General features: G+C 38.7%; 1 protein-coding gene and 1 long non-coding RNA gene across 6 annotated transcripts in view; one reads left to right on the top strand and one right to left on the bottom strand.

Annotated features, from left to right (window-relative positions):
* Window positions 1–23,838, bottom strand: part of Park2 (parkin RBR E3 ubiquitin protein ligase) — a 1,289,129-nt gene that overhangs the window by 547,573 nt on the left and 717,718 nt on the right. The gene's annotated exons all lie outside the window — the stretch shown is intronic.
* LOC102007469 overlaps window positions 1–23,838 on the top strand; it is a 42,550-nt gene that overhangs the window by 6,499 nt on the left and 12,213 nt on the right. The window contains exons 2-3 of one of the 2 annotated variants that reach the window (XR_001235205.1): window positions 10,660–10,746; window positions 20,928–21,057. This is a non-coding gene — a long non-coding RNA (uncharacterized LOC102007469). Of the gene's footprint in view, window positions 1–10,659; window positions 10,747–20,927; window positions 22,208–23,838 lie in introns of those variants that run through there. The other variant, XR_261997.1, reaches the window with a different exon arrangement.

Raw genomic sequence — 23,838 nt, 5'->3', positions numbered from 1 at the left:
TTCTTCAGAAATGCTAGCCAGGCTTATAAAAGCCTAGTACAATGCAGTTAACCCCAGCATTATTAGAAAAGGGGAAAAGGTTAAAAAAAAAAAAATCCACAATGTTAACAAATGGAGCAGGGAGAAATCAGTGACTGCCAGGCAGGAGACTAGGGCTGGGGCAAAAACCAGTAAAAGAACTGGGCCTAATCTCTCAAAGTTATGGAGACCCAGAAAACATACGCAGAACACAGGATCCAGCATGGAAAGAACTGGATAAGACACTTATCCACTGCGGTTCCTGAACACTATGGGTGGGTGGGTCCAAGCAAAACGTGGCATTTGCAACCCTTCCTTTACATCTGGAACAAAAGCAAGCAAGACTTCAACAGGACAGTTTAAATCTGGGATGTGTCCAAATTGTCCCAAATGCTTTGTTGGCATGAGGGAGAAGCCAATCTAGGAATTCCACATGCAAAAGTCCCCTCCCTTACCCTCCAGGCTGCTGCGAATCAGCTCACCAGCCCAGCCCATTCTCACTCTGCAGAGTGGACTTCTTTTCCGCCTCAGTAAATGTACATTCCTGCTACCTTTTCTGTGTGTCTTATCCAATTCTTTGTTCAGGACACCAAGAGCCTGCAAAGAATTTTCCCAGGACCCATCAACTGGTAACAGTAGTGCAGCAGAGTGAATACTTGGCAGCTCTGGTAAAGAATGAGGTTTTGTCAGGTACTTGCTTAAATCTAGACTGTTGAATACTTTATGCATCCCATTTTCCTAAGAATAAAATCTTGCATACATGCACATTTAACTTACATTTATAATGATGTATACACATATATGTGCTCATCTCTGTATGCATACATGTGTACAAATGCTTAGAAATGGTTTTATGTAAAATATATAAGGTGTGCATATGCATATATATCTATAGAATTTTTATAATCATAGATTAAAAAGAATGCAAAGGAAAAATTTTTGAATAATTTATTTCTTGGGATTGCTTTAAAAGAATACACTTTTACTTCACTTGTTTAGAAATACAAAAAAAGAAAAAGTTTCCAGCGTTTAAATCTGTGATGTCCATTTCGTGTCTGTTTTGATTTATGAATCAGACTGATAATTTACCTAAGGCCTGACCCTGGGGAACGCCATTCTTCTGTCTCCATTGTGGACTTTGCTGTTTCCAGATGGCTCAAAATGAGGTTCTGTTGTGTAATCCTTTAAAGGAACTGCCCTCTCTCCATCTTTGGGAGCAGCAGCTTCCCCAGCCCATTCCTATCCCTTCTTCACACTTGCCTGGGCCCCTGAGAACCACAGAGAAGAGAATCTCGATCGCACTCGTCCTTGGACCTCATCTCCTCAAAGCATTCTCCGCAAGACTTGAATGGCGTGTGACATTACCAAAGTGCCGTATTACTCAGGTGACTGTCACACAAATGCATCATGTCTTCATGCATTAAACAGACTTCTATAATGAATTTACCACAATGAAACCATGCAAGTTAGTTTAACAACAATGAAAGTTAGTTTGTTTTGTTTTGTTTTGCTTCTATAATGAATTTACCACAATGAAACCATGCAAGTTAGTTTAACAACAATGAAAGTTAGTTTTTTGTGAAACAGAGTTATAGCAGGATTATCCAGTTGATTAGTTTAGAACTGATTATTCAATTTTAAAAGGGTGGTTTTCACATGAAAAGATGACTTCATATAGAATTATGTTTAAAATGAGCCACCTTACTGGAATTACAATATGCTTGGATTTATAAATATCAGACTTATTGTCACATAGTCAGCATTACCTAACATGTATCTCCTAACCTGCTTGGAGTTTGAAGCCAAACTGAAGGCACATTCTCTTAAACTATTCTTTAAAACGTATTTTAGTTTGAGAATATGTATTTTTCATTTTTCCACTGCCTATCTTGAGATAAAATTTTTATAGTGGGTCTCACTTTAGGGCTTCTTGCTAAATTCATTCATGCATCCATTTGGCAGGTATTTATTGGAGTCTGACTTTTGCTAAGTGCTGGGGATACAACTGTGAAGATACAGTTCAAATCTACTGAGGGTGACAGATTTCAGTCTTATGATTCTGGAACTAAAAGTGGAGCATCACTTGATCGAGTGCACTATGATTTAGAAAGGAAAGGTGAAGAAGGTAGGAGGTGGTACTAGATGTAGGAATCCGGCTGCAGTGGTTCACTCTGCATCAGGGACACAGATGCAGAGACTTGAGGACTGGTTGAGATGGTTTTTGTGGCAGTGAGATGTGCAGTGGACCTGAGACACAGAATGGCTTGGAGCCTGCTTGGGAACAGGAATAAAGCCCCTGCTTCTGAAGAAGGGGAGGTAAACTGGGTACAGCGCCATGTCAGGAAAAACACATGTGCCTAAGTCCCTCAGGATCAGTTTGCTGCTCAACTCATTTGAACAGTTGATGCTTCTGGCAGTCCATCTGTAATTACCAAGAGGACCTGCCATCATCTGTACATGTTCTGCATCCATATCAAAATATCACATGAAACTCTTTGTGAACTTGCCCAAATTGTCATGAAGTAGTGTTTTCTAATTCCTATTGGAAGGACATACTTTATTGGAAAGCAAGAGATTAGAAGGGAAGGAGACCGGCATAGAGCTGACTGTGAGGCTAGAGCAGTCCAGGCTGCTTGATCACAGAGCTTGGGGTGTATTTCAACTACGTGCTCGCACATGAGTCAGAGTGCCATGGACTCTTCTTCCTCTGTGATGCCCCTCTGCCATGCCACGCTGCCTTGCCCCACCCCAGAGCCAATGAATGATCTGACTCCTCAGCAACAAAGGGGGAAAGTGAACACTCCTTGAAAGGACAGAAAATACCTTTTGAAAGTAGATCCCCAAATTTCTTCCTTCTGCCCTTCCTCCCTCTCTTCCAACCTTCCTTCCTCTCTCTCCTCCTATCCCTGAACTTCTATGACTCTCCAGCCTTAGGCTTCCAAGAAGGTGGGATTAGTGTGCACCACTGTTCCTAACTAAATTCCTTTCCTATATGTCTGCTTTTATCCTGCTGTGTGAAAGCCACAGCTTCTCCCTCTGTATAGGCCAAGACAGCTCACTCATCATCTGTGATTTGGCACATGACATTCCTTTTCCGGGCATGACCAGCCAGTTCCTTTGCATAGTAATTTACTGCTAATCCAACAGAACAGCACACAGGCCCTATAAACCTGCAGCCTGGTGAGCAACATCTAACAGTAAGGAAAACAGGTCACATAGCTAGCTGCCCAGGTGACTGTAATTACTTGCCTGGTAGCTAGTGGTTTACATCTGTCACCAGACCCCAAGACAAAATATAAAACCAATGCACCACATGCTTCCTAAGGACAAACATCAAGGATTGATAGTCTAAATAGCTATACATTACTTTGAGGAAGCAAGGAAGAGCCACTAACCCAATCCCCTACAGGAAAGGCTCCTGTTCTGTATTTGTGCCCGCTTGCTACCTGACTTGCTTTTCCATTTGATCCTGATTTAATCAATTTCACCTGAACAATTATGCTCATAATCTTTTTTTTTTTTTTTTTTTTGGTTTTTCTGCGGTACCGGGAACCGAACTCACGACCTTGCGCTTGCCAGGCAGGCGCTTTGCCGCTGAGCTAAATCCCCAGCCCCTTATGCTCATAATCTTATTGGTTGACCATAGTTCTGTTCCACCTCATGCCCACCTTGTGATTTCCCATTTTCCCACACCTTGGACTGGCCTCACCTTGTTCTTTTGCTCTATAAAGATCCCTAGACAAGGCAGGGTCCTTAGCAACCCATTCAGGACCCCTTCTGTATCTCTGTCGGACAGAAGTTTTCTTTCCCCTAATAAATATATTCTGCTGTTAACCTCCATTGTTCCTAACATTCATTCTTTGATTTTAGAGAACGTGAACTCATACTGGACACCTATCAGGTTGGGAGTCTCTTTTCCCTATATCAATATCATTCCTATAGTAACAGGATAGCCTAGACCTGATGTCAGCCTGAGGAGTGGGTGACACAAAAAGGGCAGTCACCATTCAGCTCTCCATTACTGTGTTCTTTTGCAGTGGTCCACTTTCAGGTTATACAGTGTATTTCTTTTCCTACTTTTACTTGGCCCAAACTCTCCTGCACAGCGCGTTTCTTTTCCCACCGTTAATAAATGTAAAACCTTGCTACCATTTGTGCTTCTCTTGACCAATTCTTTCTTCAGGACAGAAAGAACCTAGAAACCACCTCTAGGAGGGACTTCACCAACCCCAAACCCAGTAGCAGAGTCAGTAAGGACATAGTGCTGTAGGGAATAGAACATACTGACTGGGGAGGAGGTAGGACCGTAGAAATAAGGATAGGTAGAAATGAGACAAGGAGCTTTAGAATCTTAAAATCATTATTTTAAAGATGAAAACTTCAGCTTCAGGACCCAAGGCAAGTTTAATGTTTTTTCCTCTTCTCCCAGAACAAAATAAGCCTGGGAAATTCAGTTTCACCTGCAAATGGGTTCAGCCATTCCCTATTTACTCTTAAGTGGTCTCTTTCACCCATGAACAGAACACCTTTTCACCTATAAAATAGGCTTCCCCCTAAGAGGAGAGCATTATCTTCCTGTGGGTGGGTCATCCATCCCTAACCTTCAAAACAAGGCCAAGATTATGGATCACAAATTCCACAGACTTCCAGTGCTAAAAATATTCCCAGCTCCAAACAGTAGAGTGACTCTGTCTCTTGAGATCTCTCACTCTACTTCTCAGAGTGCAGACTTCTTAAATGCCTGCCTAATAATGCCTTGGGTACCCCTTACTGATTTGTCCAGAAAAATTCTTTTTCCACAACAGGAGTCAGTGAACCTGCAAACCTAGTCTATGGGTAGAATGCAGCAGGTTTCTCATTTCACCTTTAGGAACTTTGTTAAGCCTTGTCCAGTAACAAGGAAACATCTAAGTATTTACGTGAAAGGGAGTGGGATTTCAGTTCAAAGTGAAGAAGATTTGAAAGACTTCCTAGAGCAGGTAAGACTTGCACGGGTCTTTGAAAATTGAAAAGAGCAGGTGAACAGCTTGCAGAAGATGCTCCAGAAGGAAGAGCAGCAGGGCCGAGACCCTAGAACAGAACTCCCGAGGCCGACATCCTCCAGAGCTCGGAGAACAGTGAAAGTGGAACAAAAGGTGCATTTTTAGGTTTAAAAGAAAACCATGAAGAAATAAGAATATTAAGGGAAAAATATCAAAGAGTGAAGGTACAGAGGTTGGAATGATCTTTCTAAAAAAGAAGATAATGAGGTGATACATACATTGTTCACAAATCAGGTTTCAGGTTAGTTTTGCTTTAAGTTACTGGAGGCAGAATTTAGCTGGGAGGAAATTAAGAGTATTTTGATAATTAAAATATGAAACACTCTGGCCGGAGAGGATCTGCATCTCCAAGTCTGCTTTAATTAGGTACTAAAAATAGATGTTTCTAAAGTGCTGTCTCCTTTCTAGGCCATCCAGCATTCTTGAGAAGTGCTTTTAATCTCAGAAATGTGCTAATTGTTTCTAATGGCCTGTAAACAAACTCCCCAAACTATTAACCTTCTCTCTTTAGCCAGAGATTCAGGAAATTAGTCTTAGAAAGAAAAGTCCCCTACAGGTTGCCCAAGGGGGTGTCTTAAAATAGAGAGACTGTCAGCTGGTTTGGAGGGGACTCAAGGTCAAGCCAAAGCAGTAGCTTATAATGTGGACTAGCTCACCTCAAACCCAAAGAGAACTCTTCCTCTGACTTAGTTTGCTTGTGTTCCTATGCATAGGGAAAAAAAGAAATGATACATTTAAATAGCTTATAGAGACACAAATCTGTAATTTTAGGACAAAAACTATCAAAACAATTTTTCTCAGTTGACAAACATGTTGAAAATCTGATCCTTGTAAGTTAAAACTGACACCATATTGAAATGCGGTTTAGTATAGCCTTAGCGACCCCCCCATTAGGAAATGAACCAGGTCATTCAAGGGGCCCTCTCTCTGCTGCTGATCATTGGAAAACACTCATTTAATTTGTCGTGAAAGAAGAATAATTATGGAATGGCAGAGAAAAAAAATGTTACAGAAGATATAGCAATGCATAAAGATATAGCAATGAAGAGGCTTTTCCAATCAGATTTTACAGTGTAGAATTACACTAATTAAATGCTGTGCCTGGCACAAAATCAGTAATGAAAAAGAAATTCAAGTCCAGAGAGAGGTCCTCAAGTTTCAGACACAAAATCATGTGTGAATTCAGGTTATGAGACATTTCAAATTATTGAAATATTACATGATTTGATAAATTATGTTAGAAAAACTAATAATGACAATAGTAAAAGAGGTTAGTTTTTAATATTTCTTAACACAGCTACTTAGGAAAATCAAAGAAATAATGTTTAAAATAATAAAATTGTTAAAATTATCAGAATGTAAGATGCATAAGTAAAGTTAATAATTAATGTTGACAAAGAAATTCCTGTGTAGGCAGAAAGTTAAAACCACTAGTAATTGACTAAATGAACACTTGGCATGGAAAACCATTCAAAGCACAGCAAAAGAGAAATGATAAATGGGGAAATATTTATACTCCTTATGATATGGATGGAAAAGTGACAGCATTCCTGACATATAAAGAAATCTCCTGGACTGATTTTTTAAAAAGCTTATCACTGGACACAAAACTTGGGGGTAGAGTCAAAAGAATTAATGTAAAATAATAAATACATTGAATTTGCTTAAAAACCATTCACTGTCAGGGCACCAAATAATCCAACAGTGAGCAACATGGCCAGGGCCCTGCATACTTGCTGAATGCCAGCCTCATTGAACCTGCCATGGAAAGGCAGTAAGACATGATAAGAAGAAGAAAACACCATGATCACAGGAGAAAGGCAAGATAGGATCTTATGGCTATAAAACTGTACACACAGGTCATGTTCATATCATATGCATTAATACATCCTGAGAATATCATCAGAAGTAAGTAACAAGACGGTGATTTAGCATGATGTATTCTGAATTTCAGATTCCCAAATAGGGTCTTGCCTAGGTACACTCAGTGGTAATGAGGCAGTACGGGGACCTAGGAACGCACACTTTGGTACAAGACCTAAGTTTCAAACCCTATTGTAACTTATTAGCTATGGGACACTAGATTCATTTCCCCCTCTCCTCCCTCTAACTCTCAGTTACTTATGCTAAGACAAGAGGCAGTAACACCACTGCACATGTCAGAGGTCATGCATGCAAGCATGCTTAGCACAGCCTGTATCAGTGAGAAGCTGAGCAGGCAGAGCTTTTCCACAGTCTGCGAGGCTTTCAGCAGATGGGGCTGGGTTGAGAGGAATCTCACACAGCCACATGTGGCCAAATGTGGCTTCTGAAACACATAGAAGCTAAGCACTAAAAGGCATATGGCTTCCTCACACGTGTGCTGCAGCACTGAGCAGTTGTCTTATTTATTTATCAGTTCCACTAATGACCGGAAACTCATTACAACCCTGGCAAGGATCAGGTTTTAGCCAGAATGTTGTAATAACAGTGAAACTATGCATTCTACATCACCAACATCATAGCATCCCCACAGTAAGATTGAATTTGAGCTACATTACTACATGATGCTTTTTTGGCTTGACCTGTTTTCATTCCATTTTTCTTGCTTTCAGTAAGAATGACTCCCTCAGCTTAAAATTACTAAATAGTACTAAAAAATTCTGCTATATGTCTGGAACCACACTGACACAATGGAATACTATTTTCCCACAATGATATTAGACATCTTTTGTAATTGTTTTATTAAAGATTTGAAAACTTGTTTCTATTCTTGAAGTTAAGGATTCATTTCCACTGTAACAAAAAATCAGCTAGTACCTATAAACTCAAAGGATGACATCTTTTAAAGCTGATGGAGGCTTTTAGAATTTCCTTAAAATGCAGAATTAAATTACAGTTTGTTGGTTGTGGAAATAACTTTCAGAATTGTTTATCTCTGCACAGCCAGACTTAGCCTCCTTCACAGGGCCTGCTCCCTGATCACCACCTGGCTGATCTGGCGGAGCATGTTTTCCAACATTGGGTAAGCCAGTTTTTCTTCCTTAGTTTATCAAAACCCAATGGAAAACAGCCAGGCCCACAACTCAGTGTGAAGGGCAAGGCATTTGCAGTCACAGTCTGAAATTTGACACTAAGTTTATTTGTATTTAGACTATGAAGTAATTTAGAGGAATACTACCCTTTAGAATCAGCATAGACAGAGTACAGCTGGACACAGCAGCCTCATAGGAAGTGAAAGTCCTGTCCCTAGAGTCAGAGTTGAGTATGTCACACCTAGGTGACAGCTTGCTTTTCCAGTCTCAGCATTGTGCTACTGAAGTCTGGGCATTGTAGCATGTTCAGCGGCATCCCTGGTTTTGACACACCTGATGCCAGGGGCTAACGCCTTTCTCAGTGGTGACAGCCCAAAAGGTCTCCAGACATTGCCAAATGTTCCAGGGGCAGGGGTGGTTACCTATAGCTATGTAATGATTTGTTATCTACAGATTCTGGCCTCATTCTGTATCAATTAAACACAAGGAAGGAAGGAAGGAAGGCAGGAAGGAAGGGAGGAAGAAAGGATGGAAGAGAGGAAGGAAGAGAGGAAGAAAGGATGGAAGAGAGGAAGGAAGGAAAGAAGGAAAGGAGCGAGGGGAGGGCAGGGTAGGATTTTGTACCTACAGATTCTTGCCTCATTCCGTATCAGTTAAAAACAAAATAGGAATGAAAAAGGAAGAAAGAAGGGGAGGGAGAGAATGAGGGAGGGGGAGACAGAAAGAAACAAAAGAGAAAATATTTAAAAAGGAAAAATGGGTTTGCATAGAATGTCTACTATATTTTTCATATATTTTATAACTATATTCGTAAATGCTATAGAACTGATCCTAAAGCATTTCTGTTCTCAAAGGTGAAAAAAATCAATTCAGCTAGCTAAAGTAAAGCTTGTTTTATGAGAAGTTTCACCAGAACAACAATATCTGGGGTTTTGAAGCACACATACCAGCCAGAGTAGTAAGATTACGTACTCCTTAGTCATGCTTCCTGGAACTATGATTGATGTACTTTGGGAGAACAAAACATAGATTAAAGAAACAACATCTAACAACATGTTCTTTCAGTTAGCAAGACTAAAGCCAAAATCTGACCTATTTTTTACTGTTTGCGATGTGCCATGCACTGCTCAGGCTTGAGTTCATTTAATTGTTACCAACTTTAGAAGACATTCAGAGAGGCTGAGGACTTGCCAAAGGAACAAGACAGCGACAGGAGGAGTGAGGTTGTGCAGGCAATATCCATTCTCTACAACCTGTGCTCTTGATCACAGTCTGGTCTGTAGGGAGTGGTCACCGAAGAGTGACTCAGCTGGTGTCTCCAGGCCACCAAGGAGCAAATTGAGGGCAAATCAAACTATTCTCAAAAACAAATGGAAGCCGGCAAATGAGGCAACCAGACACAGTGAGAGACTGGAGGAGGAGAGCAGATTCTGTGCCTTCTGCTGGCCTCACCACAGAGTGAGCACAGCGCAACACAATGTGCCCCAGTCGGACAGGAAGCAAGTGAGAGCACTCTCTGTGGACAATGCTCCAACCTATTCATGAAAAGTACATTGGGACCTCTGCCCACTCAGATTTTCAAGATAAAGATAAAGGATAATTCCATCTATCTGTAATTTCGCAAGGAATGTAAAAGACAAGAGGTTTGAAGACTACAATGTATTTTTGTTTTGTTTTGTTTTTTTTTGGTTTTTCTCCGGTACCGGGAACCGAACTCACGACCTTGCGCTTGCCAGGCAGGCGCTTTGCCACTGAGCTAAATCCCCAGCCCCTAGAATGTATTTTTTAATTATCCAAATTGAAGTACCTCTCCAAATAGACTCAGAGTTGCAGTAGCCAAAAATACAACCCCAGAAACTCTGATGAAAGCTGAGCAATGTGAAGCCAGCGTGTTTGATGGAATCATCCCATTTCAAGCATTTCACCATTTGATCGACATAAATTTTGTAATAATGAGTTACCTGTAATAGAATCACTCTAGCTATTATGTTAATGGTTTGAAATGGCATTTTCTTGGAGAATTTACTTAATAGTGCAGTAATTCACGTGTTACCCAAGACAGAACATCAGTCAATCACTGTGCCCACAATGCACTGTGGGCTGGCACACTGAGCTCAGGGATACTAGGGATAGTTGAGTCCTCAGACACCTGTCAGAAGGCCACATCAGGGCCATCATCACCCAAGTCTTTGCCTGCCAATCACTGCCAAGCCAGAGTGAGACAGTACCTGCTTACTATCAGACGTGTGAAATTCTAGCGTAGCAGAGGATGCAGGAGGGATTGGCATGTCCAAGGAAAATGGTTCAGTGATGACACGTGAATAAAACTGAGCAGGCTGCCATGCACTTACATGTGGATTTCATTTCTGGACCATCATCACAGCCGTGATGATCCTGTTCAGTGGGTGTGAGCAATCTATTTGGAAAAATAGCTCAAGAGCAAATGACCAGCTCAGGTCTACCTAGCTACTGAGTCACTTCTGAGGTGAATCCAGTCACACTGAGCTACACTCCAGGCTTGACCTCAATGTCCTTTGCTTTCTCTTCCATGTCGCTCCTTTCTGACAATGTCATTGACACTACAGTAGACAACAAGCAAAAGAAGCAAAGGATTCCAACTCTTCAGGAAACATCTGGGGATTCTTCTGAATCTCCCTGCTCAGGACTAGTCTGTAAGTAAATTATTTGGATCAATTTAACCTGCCTGGTTCTCTTTGGTAGATAATTTCCTTAACACAGCCTATATGGGTTGATTGTGGAGATCATTTCGGACTAACCTCTGAAATAGTCACTGAGCAAATTAAATAGCCTTTAAAAATGGGCATGAAAAGAAAATCTAAGTTAAGAAAGTCTAGTTGACAGCAAAATAAAATTCCACATGCCGGGGCTGGGGATTTAGCTCAGCGGCAAAAGCGTCTGCCTGGTAAGCGCAAGGTCGTGAGTTCGGTTCCCGGTACCGGAGAAAAAAACCAAAAAAAAAAAAAAAAAAAAAAAAAAAATTCCACATGCCAGGAGCTTATTCAGTTCCATAAAACTTGGCCTGTTAATACTGTCAAGTTCCTGGACATTTAAAATGCACAATTAAACATATGTTTGCATTTATTTTTTAAATCTAATATTAATGTACTAGAGTAATTTTTCTCTGACACTGCTGATTATTTATGTTGGTAAATTTTCATAGCAAAAATTAATTTCTTATAATACATGATAAATTATTCATTCTTTTCATGCCTATGAAACCTTATGAAATTTAAGTATTAAACTAAATTTTGAAATCTATCCCCTTGCTTTTCTTTAAAAATATATTTTGACTATTTAAGTATGATTATATTGTTTCTGTTTTTAAAGAGATTGTTTATGTTAGCTATAACAAGAAACTTATAGTAGTTTCCATATCAAATTGATATCACAGTTTTTATAAAAGTGATTAAAACCTTATTTTTTTATAGGTCTTTCCATTGTTACACAACATTTGAGTTTTATATAAGAATGTCAAAGTAGTTAATTAATACAAAAGTTGAATCTCTTTTCCTTTCTAAATACGTATTGTTTCACCGAGTGGAATAAGTTTCCTATAGATTTTAGCAACTCCTGGATAAAGATAAACATAATCTTTTCTGTTGGTTCTTGTCCAGGAATGCTTATTGTCCACTCTGTTTTCTAACACTGTCCTGAAAACTTCTACTTAGGAGTTTTTGGTTGGTTGATTGGTTGATTGGTTGATTGGTTGGTTGGTTGATCAATTGATTGTACTAGGAATTGAACCCAAGGTCTCTACACTGTGCTATATCTTCAGAATACTTTTTACTGCTAAGTTGCCCAAGCTGGCCTCAAACTTGCAATTCTCTTGTCCTAGCTTGGATTACAGGTATGCACTACCACCCCCAGCTCACTGACTCTTTCCTTGTCCCTGGTCTATGGCTTATAGTAGATGTAGAGATGCCACTCAAATCTTCTTTCAAAGAAGGACATGCTGCACAGCCGTAGGTGTGTGGTCAGTGAGTAGCCTGCATCTGTGAGCTACTTCATGGGTGACCTCAGCACCTTCCCTGGGCAGCTGCACTAGAGGCTAAGCAAGGCAGGGTCATCATGTTCAGACCCAGGATGCTCTGCAGGCCAGGTTTAGTCCAGAGCTCCTCAGAAAGCTGGACAAGGCCCAGTCAGGATTCTTTCTATATCAATGCTGTTGTCTCCTCTTTCCTTTGTCAGGCCTTGATATCAGTGAGTGAGCTAAAAATCCTATACACCAACTTCTGGCTCAATTCCTGCTTCTGAGGGACTCAGCCCATAACATGTCCTCTGAATAGCTTCAATGAAATTTAAGAAGTTTAACTCTACTACAATTTCTAAAGCAATCCTTTTAAGAAGTCTTACCTTTCCTAGATACTTTTGAATCACCTAGGTCCAATTTCTCTCACAATTACGTTTTATATAATTATATGCCCACATTATTGCTCTCATTAATATTAAAATATATTTGCCTATAGGAACCTGGATCATCCTTACTCAAAATATTTCCTCTGTTTGATACTTACGGCTAGATATTTTCCATTTGGATAAATGTCTTATTTCAATAAAAAATATTTCTGACATATGTTTCTCAAGAGCAAAAGAATTAATAATAATCATTACACTTATGTAGAGTTCTACAATTTTTGAAGTATGTTCACATAAATTAACATATTTGATCCTGACACCATCTTGGAAAAAATAAAACAAATTTAGAAAATTATGGTCAGAGTGACTGATTTACCTAAAGTCAAATAGTCACATGGTGGTGGTGTGACCCTCGCATCCTGGAGACACCATGTCTCTGTGTTCTTCCCAATATGCTACAGACCTTGTATAAGTAGAACACATTCTCTGAGGAAAGGGGGCAGGTGCTCCTAAAATCTAGGGCTTCCAAATTTGTAATGTTTGCTATCACCATCTGAATCAGAACAGACAAAGCCAGGCCGTGACTGCTTGGTTCACGCTTTCATGGTATCTACTGAGGACACAAAACATTTGGCTTAGCTGTGTTCTGTGTGTTGACTCAATCCTCACAACAATGCTGTGTAGATGAGAAGAAGGCCTCTTATTATTTGGAAAGATGAAGTTAGCAAACTGAAGAGTTGTACCCACAGAGTCTACCTTCAGAGCAAAAGCTGTTAACTGCTATGCTACTCAGGTATCTTGGGAGTTGGAAAGGCCACTGGAAGCAAACCGAGAAGATTTGCAAACCTTATTTGTGAACAAAGAAAGCAAATGAAATGGGAAGAAGGACAAAATGGAGACTTAGTCTTTAGCAGTTGAGATGAATCATGTGGTAAAGATCTAAGAGTTTAGGGCTGGGGATTTAGCTCAGCGGCAAAAGCGCCTGCCTGGCAAGTGCAAGGTCGTGAGTTCGGTTCCCGGTACCGGAGAAAAACCAAAAAAAAAAAAAAAAAAAAAGAGTTTAGAGCATGATTCAAGGTCATTTACACAATACCTCATGTCGACAAATAAGTATTGGATTAATGGTTTATACATACTTCTGTATTTATATGAATAATGGGAAAAGTTTTCACTAGAAGAAATAATTTGAAAGAGACATGTTTCATCGAAAATGTGAAAAGTACTTTGAAATAAGAATTAGTTACTATTATCAAAAGGGTCAGCGCTAGAAAAATGGAGGATTACAGCTTGCTGGGGACAGAAAGTCAATTTCTTGGTGGAAATGAACAGTTTTTGTCAAAACAGGAGACCAAAGTCAGTCTATGAACATGAGAACAGCAAATATCAACTTCTTACCTGCTCTGTAGGCAGCTTGCTTTTCCAGCTGTACCTTAAGAACAAAGGAGCATAATTCGCTGTGGCATTGGGGTTTCTCACTAGCGAGTATAGAGAACAATGTGTTCTGAGTGGTATGAAACACAGGCCCACTAGTACGGGGTCTCCCCTGTCTTAGCTGCTTTCCTTGTTGCTGGGACACAATACCTGACTGAGACCCACACTGTAAGGAGAATTTTATTTGGACTCATCTATTATGGAGGTTTCAGTCCACAGTCTGCTGGCTCCAGGGCAGAAATGACATGGGGTAGGGCCTGGTGCAGAGGAAGGTTGCTCATATCAAATCAGTTAGGAAGCAGAGAGAAAAACAGAAGGAGATGGAGCTGGTGATACAACATCTAGAGCAAACACTCAGTGACCTCTCTTCCAACCAGATCCTGTCTCCTAAAGGTCCTGCCTATGGGTACATGAGGCTCCTGGGGTACATCTAGAGGTAAACCACAGCATCTCCTATCCCTGGAGGTTAAGGTATCACTCAGGACTACTTGAGATTAGAGAAGAAAGAGACATGTTTAAATCATATGCATTTAGAGAATATCAGAGACTTCATCTTGCATTCCAGCATTGCAGAAATTGGCCAGAAAGTGGCTGGAAGGGATGCTTTCCTGTCCAGTGCATCACCATTCCCACCACCCTAGCCCATCTCTGCCTCTTCTCACAAGCAGAAGAGCCTGCATATGCTAATAAACACATGTGACCCAAAAAAGAGGAGAAATGGGAGCTAGCAGTGCAGGAAATCTCATTAAATACCACAAGGCTTTTCGGTGCAGAGCCTCCTTTTTGGTCATTATTCGGGAACTATTATCAATGTGATTGTTCATAACAGTTACTTATTATTTGTTCAATAGGAGGAGGCTAAAAAAGGAAGCATTTATTAAGTACAAAATTTCTATTTCTCAAAAAAGATGATTAACTTTCATAGGCAAGTTTCATAGGCATTTATTGGTTTTAATTTGCATATCTCATTATATGTTTATTAGTCATTTGGGGTGATCTCTTTTCATGAAGTGTCTCTTCAAGTGTTTTGCCCATTTTTCTCCTCTGTTGTCATCCTTTTTATTATGTATGTGTAGAAGTCATTTGTACATTCTGAGCCCTTCCTTTATATGTGCTGCAAGATCTTCCATTCTGTGACTTGTGTGCTCACTCCTTTGTTGGTATCTTTGGATGAATTTCTGAATTTTATGTAGATGAATTTATCAATCTTTTCCCTTTTAATTAAGTACTGCTTTTGCTCTGTATTTTGCTCTGTATAAGGAATCTTCTACATAAAGATGTTCCACTATTTCATATTTAGAGGCTTTATTGTTTCAACTTTTATCTTGAAATCTATAATTCGCTGGGTATTTATGTATTCTATGAGACAAAAATCAAGTTTCTTTATTTTTAAACATAAAGTTATTCAACTTACCTAGATCTACCTTTCCTAATTATGGTGCCAATACATTACCTATCAGGTGACCAGGTATGTGTAGATCTGAGTATGTTTATGTAGCCTAATGATGTAATTTTACATATGAGCTTGTATCTGGTAATCTGAACAACTGATTGGAACATAACAATATACAATAGAACAACTATTGCTGAATTCTTACCATCTTGTCTAGTGAAACTCTGTATTGTATCTAATGTTTTATTTAATAATTTTAAAATTTTTCTTTAATGGTTTGAACAATCTTCCATTTTTACATCTGGTAATCTGAGCAACTTAGTTGAAGATAACAATATGTAATATAATAACCACTGTTAATTCCTGTCATTTTGTTTTGAACCCTGTATAATTTTTAATGTTCTTGCTTTGTTTTATGTCTATGATATTGGTATTTTGCTATTGTTCTTTTTTTTACTACTCTCTTTAAAATAAAAAAATAAAAAATAATCTTACATATGAGAAAATATAACATTCTTAATGTAAGCTACAGATTAGAGAAATAAAAAATATTACTATGGTGGGAATACACAAAAGATACAAAAGACTATTAAAATATATATATGTGTGTGAAAAGTGAGCAAGGATTTAAAGTGGTTAAGGTTCCCCCCAACATACTGTCTAGGGTACCCCTTCTGCATGCCCTGGATCCTGGCCATTTCCGCTTGAGGATATCCAGGTGACATCTGAGCCAGTAGGACTCAGCCCAGTGGCAGTGGCTAGGCAGCAAACACTCTTGTTGCCTGGAGACCTTCAGTAAGGCCCCTGATAAGTAAAGCCATCTTGGCATCCCTGATGGCAACCTGCATAGTGGGACCTCAGGATACCTGGTGACAATCTCCATGATGGGACTCAGGATGAATGGTGACAACCTTCTGGCATGTACCACCTCTTATTTGACCATCTCTCACTGCTGTCCAGGGTCCCTGAAGCCTCTTACCCTTTCTGTCCAAAGAGCTCTGCCACATTCCTTTGCACTCATCCATAGAGAGTCTGTGAGCCACAGCCATGTTAAGCACCATGAACCTACATGGGGCTTCCCCTGGAGGATGGAGACTGTCTTCACAGAAACCCCAGGCTAAAATGATCTCTCATGTCCTAGATTGGCAGCTGGTGTATGAAGTAAGTGCTATCAATTTCAAGAAAATCAAGACAATAATCTTATAGCTACTCTTTCAACATTTAAGTTGACATGTCCAGCTATACTTCTTCAATCCATTCTTCTCGGCCAGCTACAATTCCTTTTTTTCACCACAACTAATGATATAATTTTCCCAAGCAATTAATGTGTTTCAAAAACCATACAGTATGGTAGCTAAAGGGATAGGGCTGGGGAGAGGGGTGTCAGAATTATCATGTGGTCTAATACTGACCCACCCTTGTTCCCTGTTTAAGAGCAATGATTTTCAGCATGCTAAGTAAGATGATCTCTTTGTATCTTATTTTTTCTAGTCTATAAAATGGGTGTAATATTTTCCTCTTGTAGGTAGAATAAAGATTAATATGCACACAAAATCTCTAACAGATAGTAAGAGTAATAGAAATTACTATTGTTAAACTTATTCTAGCCTTGTGAGATACATTTATGTCACATTATCCTAGCATACATATGACTCTGGACTGACTCTATATGAAAACAGTCCTGTATACAGTAGTCTGAAAACGCCACAAAGTATATATTTGTTCAAGCTCAGGAAAAGAAACCTGATATGGAACCCTGCAGTTATAGTACCAGGTATCAGAATTTGACTGGGGGTCCAGATAGGGTCCCCACCAGGGTAACATGCAAGGAGAAGGCACATCCTCAGAAGCAGAGACTGCTTTGAATGGTTTGGGATACACAGGTAACATCAGTAGCTAGCTGGGTCAGTAGGCCATGGGCAAACTGGTGCCTGACTTACACAAACACAAGTGATTCCATGTATTTTGTTTTGTTTTGGCTTGGTTTGGTTTTTTGAGATATGATCTCACTATGTAGCCCAGGCTGACTTTGAACTTGAAGCAATCTTTCTGTCTCAGCCTCCCCAGTGGTAGGATTACAGGCGTGTGGCACCATGCCTGGCTCTATGTTTTTTCAACATTCTGTCTTAGCCATTTAAAAGAATCATGGGGAAGATGGCCTAAAGGAATGAATTTGGATCCCTGAGGAGGTACTGAGGGATACTGTCACCTTCTGCTTTGCCTAAGCTGGCCAAGTTCCATCACACTCACCCTCTGCTACAGTATATCCCCTGATCTATCAGAAACACAATGTTTTATCTAAGCTTGAAGTACCTGGAATAGCTCTTTGAACCATAAACTCAATAAATACCTGCTGAATGAGGAGACTGATAGTTTCTATGATACCTGTCATGGTAAAGGATATGGTAAAGATCAAGATGCTTGCATGTAACTACTTTACTCATGATATTGATCTCATAGGATGCTAGTACATCTCTGTGCATAATTCTGCATGATAATTGTAGGGCTGAGGGTATCAGTAGTCTCATGCTAGTGCAGTAGCCATTAATGTTGTAAAAATTTTTATCTGGAGCTAGAAATCCTTGAAATTCCACTTTAGTACATGTAAGACATAGGATGAGGGCCCATGTTTTCTGCAATTTAAAATTTGTCGAAGTAACAAGGAAGGGAACTGACACACCATGACACTTGCTTCAATCCCTTACATCGCACCCCAGGTTCTTTTTTTTTTGGTTTTTTTGTTTTTTGGTTTTTCTCCGGTACCAGGAACCGAACTCACGACCTTGCGCTTGCCAGGCAGGCGCTTTTGCCGCTGAGCTAAATCCCCAGCCCCCGCACCCCAGGTTCTTGAGACAATTGCTTATTTTGTTCCAGATAGATCTGCAAGCTGTGTAAAGCACAAAGAACAAATCTGTGAATACTTAATTTTGACTATTATGAGAACAATAGCATGTGCAGGATGTTTCTAGATAGCAAGGTAGATCATATCACTACTAAACACTAAAAAATGTCCCGGCAATTAAAAATTTCTATCTGAAGTTTTGAATAGACACAAACCTTATTTGCATTGGAAAGTTACTTCACCTACTTTATAATCAAGTGCTAATTACATGGATAAAATTAAAAATACACATACCATGCAATAGGTTTCTAGGTTAAAAGTGTTATTTAAAGATTATGTGGGAATGTCTTCCAATAAAAATAAGCCTTAAAAATAAAGACTGACTGTCAGCAAAGTCTTAGCAAGACCGCCATGGACGTTTCAGTAATGCTGCTGCCTCTTTCTTAACATCTATCAATGGAAAACGAACTGTTTAAAATCCAGATGGTTACAACTTGCAAAGTTGACCTTAACAGGTACAAAACAGGTCCGGGAGGATTTGCAATATTGCCCTCCTCTTGCCAGTGGGGGCTGCTGTGCACCTGCAGTGACAGTTAAACGAAAAGGGAAGGCATATGAATTTCATGCACAAGTACCTGTAACATCTCCAGGAAACCCTGCAGATGCAGCTGCTATGTTCTGAAATCTAGTGTTCACTGCAGGAGAAATGAAGGTTATTGACTAACATTAAAAGTGACTTGGTTCACATTGCAAAATATCAATGTAGATAAAATATTTGTCCTATATCTTCATAAGTAACTGACCCAAAACAATATGGCTTAGTAATCTATATCATATGACCTTGATTTCAAAATTGGATTTTCCTTCTTATTCCTAACAGTTCCTAAAAATCCTGCATTGCTTTCTATTTTGCCATTTTATTTAATTAACTTTTAGAAAATTCCACTCAGAAAGGATGGTTAAAAAGTAGAACACTCTATATGAAAAGAACTTGCTTTCTGTTTATTACATCTCATGAAATGGATATACTTTAATTGAGATCAGCAAATATTTAAATATTTGTAATGCAAAGACTTGTGATGGACATTACTGGGCAGATCTGTCCTTTGAGCATGAGGCAAATTTGGGCTTTGCCCTTCAAGCAGTCTGCAAATTTCCCAGAGCACACAATCTTAGGACAGCTGTGTTGTTTTCAAGTATCGTAGGTTTTTAAAGACAAAGGGCTCACAGTCGAAATTCTAATTTATTCCTGTCTCCATATCTCATTTCATTGCTACATTTTCCCTTCCACACGAAAACCCACCTTCCAGCCTAACAGCCTTAGAGAAAACCAGTACCAAAAAAGAGAAATAAGGTTTGATGAAAATTATGCAAATCACATACATTTTGGTTTGTTGGTTGGTTGAATACCTTTGTAGTATGACCAGATATAATTTTTTAGGTATCTTCACTTCAGTTTCTTCACCTGTAAGATGACAGTCCAAATCATTTAAAATAACTGTAACAAAAATATTCTCGGTCCTCAGGCAATATGTTTGAATCTTAGAGCACTATTAAATCTCTTGTAATGAAGGAAGGCTTTATGCAAAAGATGGGCTGTGGAAAGCTTTCTAGACCTTTCCATCAAGAATGGACTAGATTGGGGTATGCTACACTTTTTCAGGAAAGAATCACTCACAGTAGAAGTAGACAGAATTTACTCTGTGGCATGTGGGGCACAGTGTGAAGCAGCCTGCTTCAAGATAGAAGACGTATCTTTGAAGTTTTGTCTCTTATCTTTAAAAATTTATAAGCTCTTCCATTCTACTCTATAATATGCTTATTGGGAATATATTATACAAATATTATATTCTTGACCAGTCCCATCATGCTGTTTGATTTTTTCCTTAATGTTATGTAAAATTTGACATGCCAAGACACTCCCCACATTTACACAAAAATATTCATTGCCCATGGAGTGGTACATGATAAGATGCACACTATTGGGATCTAATAAGAGAAATGTGTAGCTCTCTGTGTATCAGACTATAGTGCTGGAAGATGCAAAAAATCTTCCAACAACTTTTCATGACAGAAATAAAGTGATTTATTGAAAAAGGCCATGGTGAACATTGCAGCTAGTTTACATATGCAGACCTAACCTGTTAAGGCTCCTGAGCCCCTGGTGACTGGATACAATTGTCACGTCTGATGTGACTTCCAAGTGTTAAGAAAGTGCTAAGCTGACAGAAGGATAGGTTAAGATTTCTCTGCAACCTCTCAAAAATTAGATAAATAAAGAACTTAATCTTGAACTACAAAAAATTCCAACTACTGTATAATCAAAAATAAAATGTGAATTGACAAAAAGAAGCTTAAGACATAACAAATGCATCCGAAGGGAATATAACTAAGATCCCCAAGTCTTATCTCCCTTTGTTAAAGGAATGAAGGAATGCATACTAGAATACTGTCAAATGATAGTTAAATCACTCTCACCCAGGGATACCAGGAACAATTACAAATGGACTTTGAGATAAATCTTTGCTAATCTCTAGGCCCAAGTAAATCTTTTAAGTCTGCAATCCATGACATCATTGCTTCAATAATCTGAATGAATTCTATTTTAAGACAAATCTGAAAGCAAGAAAATTATAAAACCATTTATGTCAACAACAATGACATCAAAAATATAAGTCTTTACAGGAAGAACTGGAGGAAGTTACATGTTAACTTAGATTTAATGCTTTGTTGGGAACTGGATTTTGAAACTTGTTTGTGGAAGGTTAAATTTTAACTGTGTAAACATGTTTTTCTTTTTTTTCTTTTAGTTTGACTTCAGTTTTGTAAATGGAAGAAGGATGAATAAAGGAAGAAAAGTGCAGACCAGCTGGCCAATCTTAGAGCAGACACAGGGTGGAGCAAAAATGAGTCTTTTTCTTTTTCGCTAAATCTATCATGGTAATAATTTTCCTGCATTGCACATTTACTAATTTTACATTTAAAAATGCTTAGAGAAGAAAATTGTACAATGAGAATGAAGAAGTAGAAATAACTGTTTTCTCTTAGCAAACACTGATATGGGGGAGTCCCAAGAGACACACATCAGTCAGGGAGGAATATGTGCATCTCCTTAGCTTTGTCCTGGTCTATTTTATATGACTTAACAATATTATTCCTACGTCACACTAAGGTCTCCAAAAATGTTTTGAACTTTTTGATATCATATCTACTGAGAATACCAAACCATTCTACCTCTGGCTCCAGCTCAAGTTCTTGCTTTTTGTTCAACTCACTGCATTTTTATTCCTAAACCTCACACTACCAACTGGTAGACTTCAATAGGTCTGAATAGATCAGGTCAACCCTGTAGGTAAGCAGAAGAGACTCTAAGCTGCATTTCAGACGGAAGCCTGTAGGTTCACATAAAACCGTAGGAGGTTCTGGTTCTTTAATCATTCATTTTTTTCTTTAAAAGGAAGACAATATCTTATCTGAAGTGTAAACTCAAAGAGCACGAAATATATACACTAAACACCACCAACAAATAACACATTTATCTTAGTTATCCTCCTGCATGTAGTGTGATTTGGTAGGTAGCATCATTGAAAACCTTGTCTTTTACTTCTGCATCTGTCAGTATATAGGACAGCCAACAAATGTTTTCTTAAGGTATAAGCTATGAATAAGTAAGTACCTCTCTTTTGCAGTCTGTTAGAATCAGATTACCTACTTCACTTCTTGGATTTTACACATAAACTAAATGTTAAAGAAATTAGGTTGGTCTCTTAAGGTTAAAATGTTAGCTAACTGGCACAGGGGCTTGTTGAATTTTTTGTTGTTGTTGTTCTGGGAATTGAATTCAGGACCTTGTGCTTGCTAGGCAGATGCTGTGCCACTGAGCTATCTCCCCAGCCCTTATTGAATTATTACTGAAGAGGGAGGTAAATGAATAAAAGACACAAACTAAACTATATGTCTGTAAGGCACAAATATAAAATTCCTATTTTTATTAGTATTATACGTGGTACAGAGAAAAGAGATTTTTATATAAATTAATAATATCCTTTGATTTTATCTATTATATGGTTAAGTATATCTAAATGAATGAATGATATGTGATTAGTACATATATAAAAATGAATATAAATAGATAACAAAAACTTTTGTTTTCAAATCTGTTGTTGAGTTTTGAAAGTCATAACATTTTACCTCTAACAAGATGTAAAATTTTATAATGATGACAGGAGTATACTTACACATAAATTCAAAAGCCCATAAATGTATATAAATAAAGGATATAGTGATGCTATAATTATTGAGTGAGGAAATAATTGCTGAGATCAGATCTATTTCATATACCCACCCTAAAGTTATTGAACTAAGAAAGTTTTACATCATGTTCTTGCATCAAATGCAAATAAGCAAATGAGCAATGTTTGAGCTTACTGATATGGGACAAATATAATTCTCAACCTGTCAGATGTCATAGTGATGAATTCCTGTCCTCCGAATATCTAAGAATGAATTTTAGGAACAGCGACAGTTAAGAGTAGGACAGGTTTACTGAGAGACACTACCTGAGAGACAGAAGGGGTCCCACAATTGGGTTGCCACCAAGAAACTTCATCAGGGGTAATTTATACTCCAGTTACAGTGTGGGTCATACTACAATCAACCCACAAGATCAGAAACATAGTTGTTTAACTCATATTGTTCTACTAGGGAAATGAGTCACATAGCAAAGGTACGTGGAAAGAACAAAGCCATTTGGGGGATAGGATAGGTCCAAATGCTGTGGCCACCTATCTGGGTACATTCTTTTCTATTCTTGTTTGTTTTTTTGGTTTTTTTTTGTTTTTTTTTTCTGGTACCAGGAATCGAACTCACAACCTTGAGCTTGCCAGGTAGGCGCTGTGCCACTGAGGTAAATCCCCAGCCCTGGTGGGTGACTGGTGCCTATCTGGACTTACTGGACCAAGGGATGCTAATTACAGTATAATTCCAAATGTATTGTTTATCCCTCAGGAAGGCATGTAGGCCTGGCCATTGTATCTCTATCTTGATAACTGGCCTTCTTCAGATTTGCCTCCAGCCATAATTCTTTTTTTTTTTTTTTTAATTTTAGAAATAAAAGGAGGAAAATACTAACAGATCGACAACGTTTTACAAAATAGCAAAGGATCAGTACAGACATTACAGAGTTACAAACAGAGTGGTAGGGAATTAACAATGCTTATTGTATTACATATTGATATCTTCAATGTAGTTTCTCATGAAAACACATATAGACATACAAAGCTAATCAACCAATACCTCACTGACAGTTTCTTTCAGCAAGGAAATACAGGACAGTAGAACACCTGTGTTAACTATCCTGCATATACATATATACAAACTTTCTCCTTCTTTCCCTTCTCTTTTCCCATATTCGTTATCCTTTACCTATGAGTGCTTTCCTATCAATTCCCAATGTCTATCATATCTCCTAGTTTAAATGAACTCTTTCAGGCTTTACACTAGAGAAACAATGCGGTGCTTGCACATGTATGTTTGATTTATTTCGCTTATGAGTATGGTCTCTAGTTGTGACCATTTGCCTATAAAAGCCTTGAGTTTATCTTTCTTTACAGCTGAGTAATATTCCATTATATAAAAGTACCACAATTTTCTTATCCAGTCCTCAGTGGATGGACATTTGGGTTGTTTCCACATTTTAGCAATTACAAATTGTCTCCAGCC

The sequence above is a fragment of the Chinchilla lanigera genome, unplaced genomic scaffold (genome assembly GCF_000276665.1).
Source record: "Chinchilla lanigera isolate Chin_1 unplaced genomic scaffold, ChiLan1.0 scaffold00038, whole genome shotgun sequence".
In the NCBI taxonomy this organism is placed as follows: domain Eukaryota; kingdom Metazoa; phylum Chordata; class Mammalia; order Rodentia; family Chinchillidae; genus Chinchilla; species Chinchilla lanigera.
The sequence above is the reverse complement of the archived record's forward strand: the minus strand, read 5'-3'. Positions and strand labels throughout refer to the sequence as shown.